General features: G+C 40.8%; 1 long non-coding RNA gene across 1 annotated transcript in view; it reads right to left on the bottom strand.

Annotated features, from left to right (window-relative positions):
* LOC126101144 (uncharacterized) overlaps positions 1 to 9,145 on the bottom strand; it is a 493,850-nt gene extending 484,705 nt beyond the window's left edge. The window contains exon 1 of the long non-coding RNA XR_007522276.1: positions 9,022 to 9,145. This is a non-coding gene — a long non-coding RNA (uncharacterized LOC126101144). The remainder of the gene's footprint in view (positions 1 to 9,021) is intronic.
* Between the last annotated feature and the right edge of the window lie 304 nt (positions 9,146 to 9,449).

Genomic DNA, 9,449 nt, shown 5'->3' on the forward strand with positions numbered 1-9,449 from the left:
GCAAGTTTAAACGCAGCCAAAACCTCTCAGACAAACAGAAGCTAAACGATGTCAAAGTTAGCGTAAGGAGGGCTATGCGTGAAGCGTTCAGTGAATTCGAAAGTAAAATTCTATGTACCGACTTGACATAAAATCCTTGGAAGTTCTGGTCTTAAGCTAAATCAGTAAGTGGATCGAAACAGCATATCCAGGCACTCTGGGATGATGATGGCATTGAAAAAGAGGATGACACGCGTAAAGTTGAAATACTAAACACCTTTTTCCAAAGCTGTTTCACAGACGAAGACCGCACTCAGATCCTTCTCTAAATCCACGCACTAACGAAAAAATGGCTGATGTCGAAATAAGTGTCCAAGGAATAGAAAAGCAACTGGAATCACTCAACAGAGTAGAGTCCACTGCACCTGACGGGATACCAATTCGATTCTACACAGAGTACGCGAAAGAACTTGCCCCCTTCTAACAGCCGTGTACCGCAAGTCTCTAGAGGAATGGAGGGTTCCAAATGATTGGAAAAGAGCACAGGTAGTCCCAGTCTTCAAGAAGGGTCGTCGACCAGATGCGCAACACTATAGGCCTATATCTCTGACATCGATCTGTTGTAGAATTGTAGAACATGTTTTTTGCTCGCGTATCATGTCATTTCTGGAAACCCAGAATCTACTCTGTAGGAATCAACATGGATTCCGGAAACAGCGATCGTGTGAGACCCAACTCGCTTTATTTGTTCATGAGACCCAGAAAATATTAGATACATGACGCTGTAGTATACAGAGATGTTGCAGCATAGGAAAATTGCAGCGAAATGCAGGAAGATCTGCAGCGGTTAGATACTTGGTGTAGGGTGTGGCAACTGACCCTTAACATAGACAAATGTAATGTATTGCGAATATATAGAAAGAAAGATCCTTTGTTGTATGATAATATAATAGCGCAACAAACACTTGTAGCAGTTACTTCTGTAAAATATCTGGGAGTATGCGAACGGAACGATCTGAAGTGGAATGATCACATAAAACTAATTGTTGGTAAGGCGGGTGCCATGTTGAGATTCATTGGCAGAGTCCATAGAAAATGTAGTCCATCAACAAAGGAAGTGGGTTACAATACACTCGTTCGACCTATACTTGAGTATTGCTCATCAGTGTTGGATCCGTACCAGGTCGGGTTGACAGAGGAGATAGAGAAGATCCAAAGAAGAGCAGCGCGTTTCATCACATGGTTATTTGGTAAGCGTGATAGCGTTACGGAGATGTTTAGCAAACTCAAGTGGCAAACTCTGCAATAGCGGCGCTCTGCATCGCGGTGTAGCTTGCTGCCCAGGTTTCGAAGGGGTGCGTTTCTGGATCAGGTATCGAATATATTGCTTCCCCCTACTTACACCTCCCGAGGAGATCACGAATGTAAAATCAGAGAGATTCGAGCGCTCACGGAGGCTTTCCGGCAGTCGTTCTTCCCGCGAACCATACGCGACTGGAACAGGAAAGGGAGGTAATGACAGTGGCACGCAAAGTGACCCCCGCCACACACCGTTGGGTAGCTTGCTGAGTATAAATGTAGATGTAGATGTACCACTGGGGCAAGACCGTTGGCACCAGTAATAAGGACCAATCGAATATATTATATGCCTATCAGTACAAAAGCATTAATCTTATTATTCTTTGAGCTATGAGATTGCTCGTAATGGTTTTTATGTTACAGTGTAGCATTTTTTTAAGATTTCAGTAAAGAAACAGAGTTTCTGCCTAAAGAAATAACCGTATTCTAATTCACATCTGTTTATAAATAAATCCTAGTAATTATTATCAGACTTCAGTTAACATTTGTTTCTGTATTACAATTTACTTTATACTTTATTTTGTAAAAGATAAAATCTTACTACTCGTATTCATTGCAATATTGTGAAAAATAACTAAAATTTGTTTTGTTACATAATCAACTACACTTTGTTACATGAATTAATGTCGTGTGACAAGGGCCTCCGGTCGGTTAGACAGTTCGCCACGGGCAAGTCTTTCGATTTGACGCCACTTCGGCGACTTTCACGTCGATGGGGATGAAATGATGATGATTAGAACAACACAACACCCAGTCCCTGAACGGAGAAAATCTGCGACCCAGCCGGGAGTCGAACCAGGGCCCTTAGGATTGACATTCCATCACGCTAACCACTCATCTACCGGGGGCAGACATTCTGTTACATAATCAGCTATGGCTATAGTTTATTGTTATCGTTCTCATATAAACCTACAAAAGAAACCAATTAAATTTTGTTGCATAATCAACTATCGCTATAATTGATTGTTTTCGTTTTCATAGAAAGCTACAAAAGAAACCAACTCTACCTCACTGATTGTGGCTACGCACATAATGCTAGTTTTAATGAGAGTATAAAGTTAACCGGAACCCGTGAATGGTAATTCGAGCGCACAGCGGAAACAAACAAAAAAAGGTGAGGTAATCTCTCGAAAGCTGTTTAAGAAGTGGCAGACTCAGAAAGAATCAGCATTGATCAGAGGTTACTGTTGCGGTATTCTGCCAACGCTGTTTAACAACTCACAATACAACTGTTAAAGCACTGGACTCAATATTGTAGAGAAATGAGGTATGGACGCTTGTATGGCCATCTTCATCTAGCGCAAGATTATTGTGGAGAGGCAACAGAGTACATGTAATTATAAAATCACAAAAGCGTTTCTTGTACAGGTATAGAGGTCCCAGGTGGCACCGTAGAACTGCATGACGTTTGTACTCAGAAGCTACCACAGAGACAGCGGACGTAGCACAACAGCTTCCGTTGTCTTCCGATATTTCAGCTATAACAGCACAGCCGTTTACAAAGTCGATTACAGAATTAGAGCCACTTTACAAAATATCATATGGTAAATGTTAGTGCCTCACTGATAACATTGTTGGCAATACGGACATCAATCATAGATTATCAGTGTAAACAGCTTCCAGTCGTCTAGAAATGGATAACACAGGTCCTGTATAGATGTTAAGGGGATCTTGTACAATGATTGTTACAAAACAGTGGCAGTTTAAGGTAACAATTATGGATGGGGATAGTGATTACGCAACCGTCTTTCTAAAGGAGGCCACTGAGGTTCAATGACACTGTATCGATGCCGGTTGTGGCTGGGAGAGAAGTGACAATTTATCCTCGTACTCACAAAACCAGTCCTGGACGATTAAGTTTGTGTGAACAGGGGACCTGGCGTCTTTCAATACAGCATAACCATGCGTCAACAGATTACACACTGGGGTGGACCTCATCAGAGAAACTGGTCAAATAATCCTTTGCACTAATGTCAACATGAATAGTAATCATCGAACACGTGGATATCACTGCCCAAATCATCGTGGAGGCTCCACCAGATTTCGCTATTTGGACTGGAACTAGGCGAGGAACTGGAAACAGTGTGTAACAAGACTCATCCAAGCAAATGAGATTGTTCCACTGCTCTGTAGTCCCGGTTTTATGGTTTCGGCACCACGTTTATCCTGTTATAGGCATTTGTATCAACGATGAGTGGTTTAGGATTTCCAGCTCTCCCTGTAATTCCCTGATTCTGGAGCTGCCTTCGTTACGGTTTAGTGCTGACAAGACTATGGATTGAGACATCATTGATGCAGAGAGTGTTGCAGATATCCTCCTCTTATTTTTCGTCTTCTTTCTCTTCGATCTCTATCCTTGACGATCTCTCGGCACACAGTTTCGTCAACGTTGTAGCTCATTATGACTGTTCAGACGATGTTTTTTCGCTTACCATGTGAGCGGTATAAATTCTCGATATGGTGTCTCTTGAACACCAAGGACATCAGCTACCTTAGTTACGGAAGCACCCACCATATGAGCAGCAACAATTTTCTCAAGTTCGAGTTCACTGAGCTCCGACGTAAATTATTCAAAACCACACACAGCACTATTCTGACCAAGACTGGCACTTGCAACGTTTTGAGGGCATTGCACAGGAGCCGTTCCTGGTTAAAAGCAACACCGAAACCTGCATGTTTGGTTGGAATCTGAGTTTGTGTTCAAGCGTGCAGTTCCAGCCGCGTTTCCACATTTTCGTGCAGGCCCTGGACAAAACATCACGAAAGATCGTCGACGTATATAAACATCGGTCTCTCCTGTGCAGGCTGAACGCATTCTGCACGCTGTCGAAGGAGTTTCCAGTGTCGGTAGACAATATGTCACCGTAGCATCCGAAACATTCTGACGTAGCACTGGTAAGTAGCAATCTGTCTTTTCCTAAACTGATGTGACGTAGTTCATCAATCTATCTCATCTTCAGTATGAACAGTGGCCCTCATGTACCGAGAATCGAGAACAGGAAGACGTCTTTCGATATGTATTTCTTTTTCACATACCGCCAATTCCTAGTTTGCTTTCTTAGTCCTGTTTGCAAATGAGGAAGCGCTGGAATAAGAATTTTTCACAACCAATGCTTGTTATGTACTGATGCCATTTCACCACAAGAGATTGTATGAATTTGAAGTCGCTAAAGAGCACTCCGTTTATATTTTAAAAAGTGTACAAGAATACCGATCGCAATCAAATTAGTAGTAATCATTAGCAGAGCTACATAATACGACAGAGAGCGATAGCGTTCTTAGCTAAGAGTAATCGTCAAGTGGAAGATTCGGGTAAACACCAAGGAGTTTTTCCTCTGAATTGTGTCATGACAAATATAAATCAACTTTATCCTCAGGGGCTGTACTGGGCCTTTCATTGACTAGATGGCCGTTTAGAGGAAGGTACCAGAGCCAGAGAACCAAAATGAAATCGAGGACGACTTGCAGAAGATCGACACTGGTTGCAGGAACTGTCAGTTGACCCGCAACACGAATCAATTTAGCGTGTTGCGTATAGCTAGGCGTACAGACACACTGTTGTTTGAGTACTCGCATGCCGTCTCAGTGGGAAAGATTCACAGCCCTCCAATTCTGCTCGGTGGCAGTTGATCGTGATGGATACAGTAGTTTCAGCTTCAATCTGCTCTTAGTCCTTTGGTTCATAAAAGCTCATGACACAATAATAATATCTAAAATTAAAATATTTGAAACTAAAAAGAATCTGTTCGGATCAAGAATGAATTTCTCCAGTAATAATTTCTATTAACACAACAGGCAAAAGACGTAATTTCTAAAATTGTTTGACCTCAGTTATACCCGTAGTTAAGGTGAAAAACAAATGCACCAGTCTGTCATGTGAGAAATGGATCGCTATGTGCATCTTGCAAATACCAAATTCTGTGAAACGTTATTTAACGTGTCCATAATGTGTTCAAAATGGAAAAATAAGTATATAATGACAGTATGCGCACATCACCTGTAAATATAACATTAGTGTGTGAAGAGAAATGTTTGGAGCTTAAAGGATTTGTTATTTTGTACAACAATCAAAAATTTAGTCGGAAGACTAACGTAAAGTATGGAATGGCATGGAGTCAACTGAATACGAGCGAACGCACGACGCGAGTACTAACGTAAATGACTTGAAATAAGCTGCTAGTTACTTTTCTGCTGAGCTGATTTCAAGGATGTGGTCAACGTTACCTTGTACAGCAGCAACTTCTCCGACGCTGACATTAGGGTTATCGTCAACTGCCTCGTCCATTGCAGGTGTCCTCGTCGTTCTAGGTCTGCCCCAGTCGCGAGTCATAGGCTGGAATGTTCCGTGCTCCCTAAGACGCCGATCAATTCCTTCGAACGTCTTCCTGTCGGGACACCTTCGTTCTGGAAATCTGTCTCGATACAAACGTACCGCACCGCGGCTATTTCCCCGTGCTAATCCATACATCAAATGGGCATCTGCCAATTCCGCATTTGTAAACATTGCACTGACTGCAAAACCACGTTCGTGATAAACACTAACCTGTTGATGCTACGTACTGATGTGCTTGATGCTAGTACTGTAGAGCAATGAGTCGCATGTCAACACAAGCACCGAAGTCAACGTTACCTTCCTTCAATTGGGCCAACTGGTGGTGAATCGAGGAAGTACAGTACATACTGACGAAACTAAAATGAGCTCTAACATGGAAATTAAGCGTTTCCGGACACATGTCCACATAACATCTTTTCTTTATTTGTGTGTGAGGAATGTTTCCTGAAAGTTTGGCCGTACCTTTTTGTAACACCCTGTATTCTCACCCGTAATACTGCAGCAATGTACAGACACAAAAAAAAAAAAAAAAATACTGCTGTCGTCTAGTCAGATGTTTAACATAAGGTTGATTTGCAGTTTATAGAATGTATAGGGATGAATAAGCGGCTAAATTGCAGATATTTCAGCTAGGACACTACGATATACAAAATACCGATCTGACTGGTGGATTTAAAACTCCACAGAAGAATGGAAAATCTGGTATAAAACGACTTCGGGGAAGATCAGTTTGGATTTCGGGAAAATGCGGCAACAAGCGAGGCAATACTGATCCTTCGAGTTATCTTAGAAGACAGGTTAAGGAAAGACAAACGACCTTTTACAGCATTTGTTGGCTTTAACAAAGATTTCAACAATGTTGACTGAAGGCAGCAAAGGTAAAACACAGGGATCGAATGGCTGTTTACAACTTGTATAAAAACAAGATGTCATTTATAAGAATAGAGGGGAATGAATGGGAAGCCGTGATTGAGAAGGGAGTGGTACAGGTTTGTTGCCTACCCTCAATGTTATTCAATCTATACATTGAGCAAGCCGGTAAGGAAACCAGAGAAAAATTTGGAGTAGTAATTAAAGATCAGGGTGAAGAATTTAGAATTTTGAGGTTTGTCGACGACGCTGTAATTCTGTTAGAGACAACAAAGACGTCGAAGAGCAGTAGAAAGCAATGGAGAGTGTGTTGATAGGACATACGACAAACGTCAATGCAAGGAAAATGATAATAATGGAATGTAGTCAAATTAAATTAGGTGAGACGGAGAGAGTTAGATTAGAAAACGAGACATTAAAAGTAGTCGATGAATTTCGTTGCTTTGGTAGTAAAATAACTGATGATGGCCAATGTAGGTAGGATGTAAAATGTAGACTGGCAAGAGCAAGAAATGCCTTTCTAACGAAGAGAAATATAGATTCAAGTGTTAAGAAGTCTTTACTCAAGGTACTTCTATGGAGTGTAGCCATATATGGAAATGAAACATGGTCAGTAAGCAGCTCAAACCAGGTCAGAATAGAAGCTTTTGAAACGTGTTGCTACAGAAGAATACCGAAGATAAGGTGGGTTATATCATGTAATTCATGAAGAGGTACTGAATAGAACTGGGAAGACAAGAAATTTGTGGCACAACTTGAATAAAAGAAGGAATTGGATATTGCAGCAATTATCGGGAAATGAAGAAGCTTGCACATAATAGAGTATCACGGAGAACTGCACCATACCATTCGTTCTACTGCAGACTACAACAACAAAACCAACAAATACAAAGCACACCTGCACACATACACACACAGACTCTCCCACCCACCCACCCACACACACACACACACAAATGTAAAATTCACGCAATTAAGGAGAATGCAAATGTTTTGTTTATTGAAAGCGAGTGGAAGACTACCAACCATTCGCCTTTGCTGTAGTAATTAGAAAACATTTCCACTTTTTGCTACACAATTTACATAAAGATTTATCTCCTAATTTTTTTCTGCCTGTGAGACATTCCGTACAGTTCGCTCCCCATCAATATCGATGTCGTAGCATCAATATGACGACCAAGGGTTCCATCGAGATATCATGAAGTTTCGACATCAACCGACGCAATGTCACAGGGTCCAGCAAGAGATAGTGTTTGACTCATAAGCTCCCTCAGCGTTTCACGTTTGTTGCACAACAGCATCAGGTATATACTTTCCCTCTCTCAAGGTCCAAAAGATAAACAAGAAATCTGTTGTTAAATATGAGAATCCGGTAGTGTCCGGGTGATGTATGTGGTGAACAGTATTCCACCTGGACCCTGGAACAACGTTGTTATACTCGTTGCAGCATCTTAACACTCAGTCACACACCAGTTGGTGTTTTTAAGATTAGTTGGAGACGGATAAAATCAGATTTTAACGCCAAAAGTGAAATTCTGTCAATAAAAAAAACAGGTTCAAGGTATGTGCGTTGCTACGATGTGTCAGGGTGAGATAATTCAACCAAAAAAAAATCGGAATGGCTTATTATAAATAAAGTCAAAAACTGCGTTCTGAACTGTGAGTGTCACGCTGTGTGGCAGACTCCACGGATATCAATCGTATTTGCGCACTTTCTGTGAGTATATTATTTATTCGTAATTCAGTCGGACTGTATAAAACCGATGCCATAACGACTTGATTTCGTATGTGAAAGGAAGGAGATCAACTTTTAATTTTTTAGCACTGTGATCTGAATTTAATTTTTAATGTAGTACTTATACATATAAGCGTATTTCTTATTTTTATATTTTGTCGCCGGACTATCATTGGTGTGCGCCTATCTCCAGCGACATCTATGTTATAGAGGACAAAATACATTTGCAATATATTTCGCACGAGTTAATACGACGTATTTTCTCACATATGATAATTTTATTCGCCTTATACAGAGTGGATTTTTAGCAAATGCAAAATACATTTGCCGATAACGTTCAAGTAATTACCTAATTACTATAAATTTTAATGTTGCACAATTGGCAAAAATTTTAATGTTGCACATTTGGCAACAGGACTGTGCTTTACTCGTACATCCAAGGAATATAAATGTGTTGTTGACACCATAGATTATATAATTTAGTTTCTCATTTCCTTATTCAGTGTAACTGAAATATCTAAAACATAGGAATGTTCTTAATGACTAGAGGCTTGCAGGAATATTAGTAAGAATTTCAATAGCTATTTGTTTTATTTTTCGTTCTGTTCGTTCAAAATACGGAGAAGATTTTCCCCATATATATGGAAATTTGTGTATATGAGATTAAATGTTTTTATGTTCCAAAAACGCTATCTCTATGTTGCAGAGGTTAGGGTATTAGCTAGTGGAAGCAGTACTAACTTACTGTTGAAGAAGCAGCGGTCCTTCCTCACGGAATGAGCAGCGAGCGGCTGTGGAAGCGATCACAAGCGGTGGTCAACGCCGGTACAGCAGTAGCGCGTTCATGCTGTCCCCGCAGGGACTGACAGGGAGTCGTGGAACATAAGACGGATCTCATGCTGCATTGCAAACTCCACCTGTCACAGGCTCTAACCAACTCACAGTGAGCGGTTTTGTGTAAATAACTGTATACGGCAGATAGAATGTACAATTTCCAGAGATTTTAACACTTCTTAACAGATGGAGTGAACGGTTCACGCTTCCCAAAACTCTTTTTCTTTTTTAATTTCTGTGAGGTAGTTCCCTCTGCCGCTAGACCTCTAACTCATCCCTTATATTTTAATCCTGGTAAGAAGTTTGCACTGAAATCGTAAGAAATGGCCAACAACCTCT

This window comes from Schistocerca cancellata, chromosome 9 (assembly GCF_023864275.1).
Source record: "Schistocerca cancellata isolate TAMUIC-IGC-003103 chromosome 9, iqSchCanc2.1, whole genome shotgun sequence".
Taxonomy (NCBI): domain Eukaryota; kingdom Metazoa; phylum Arthropoda; class Insecta; order Orthoptera; family Acrididae; genus Schistocerca; species Schistocerca cancellata.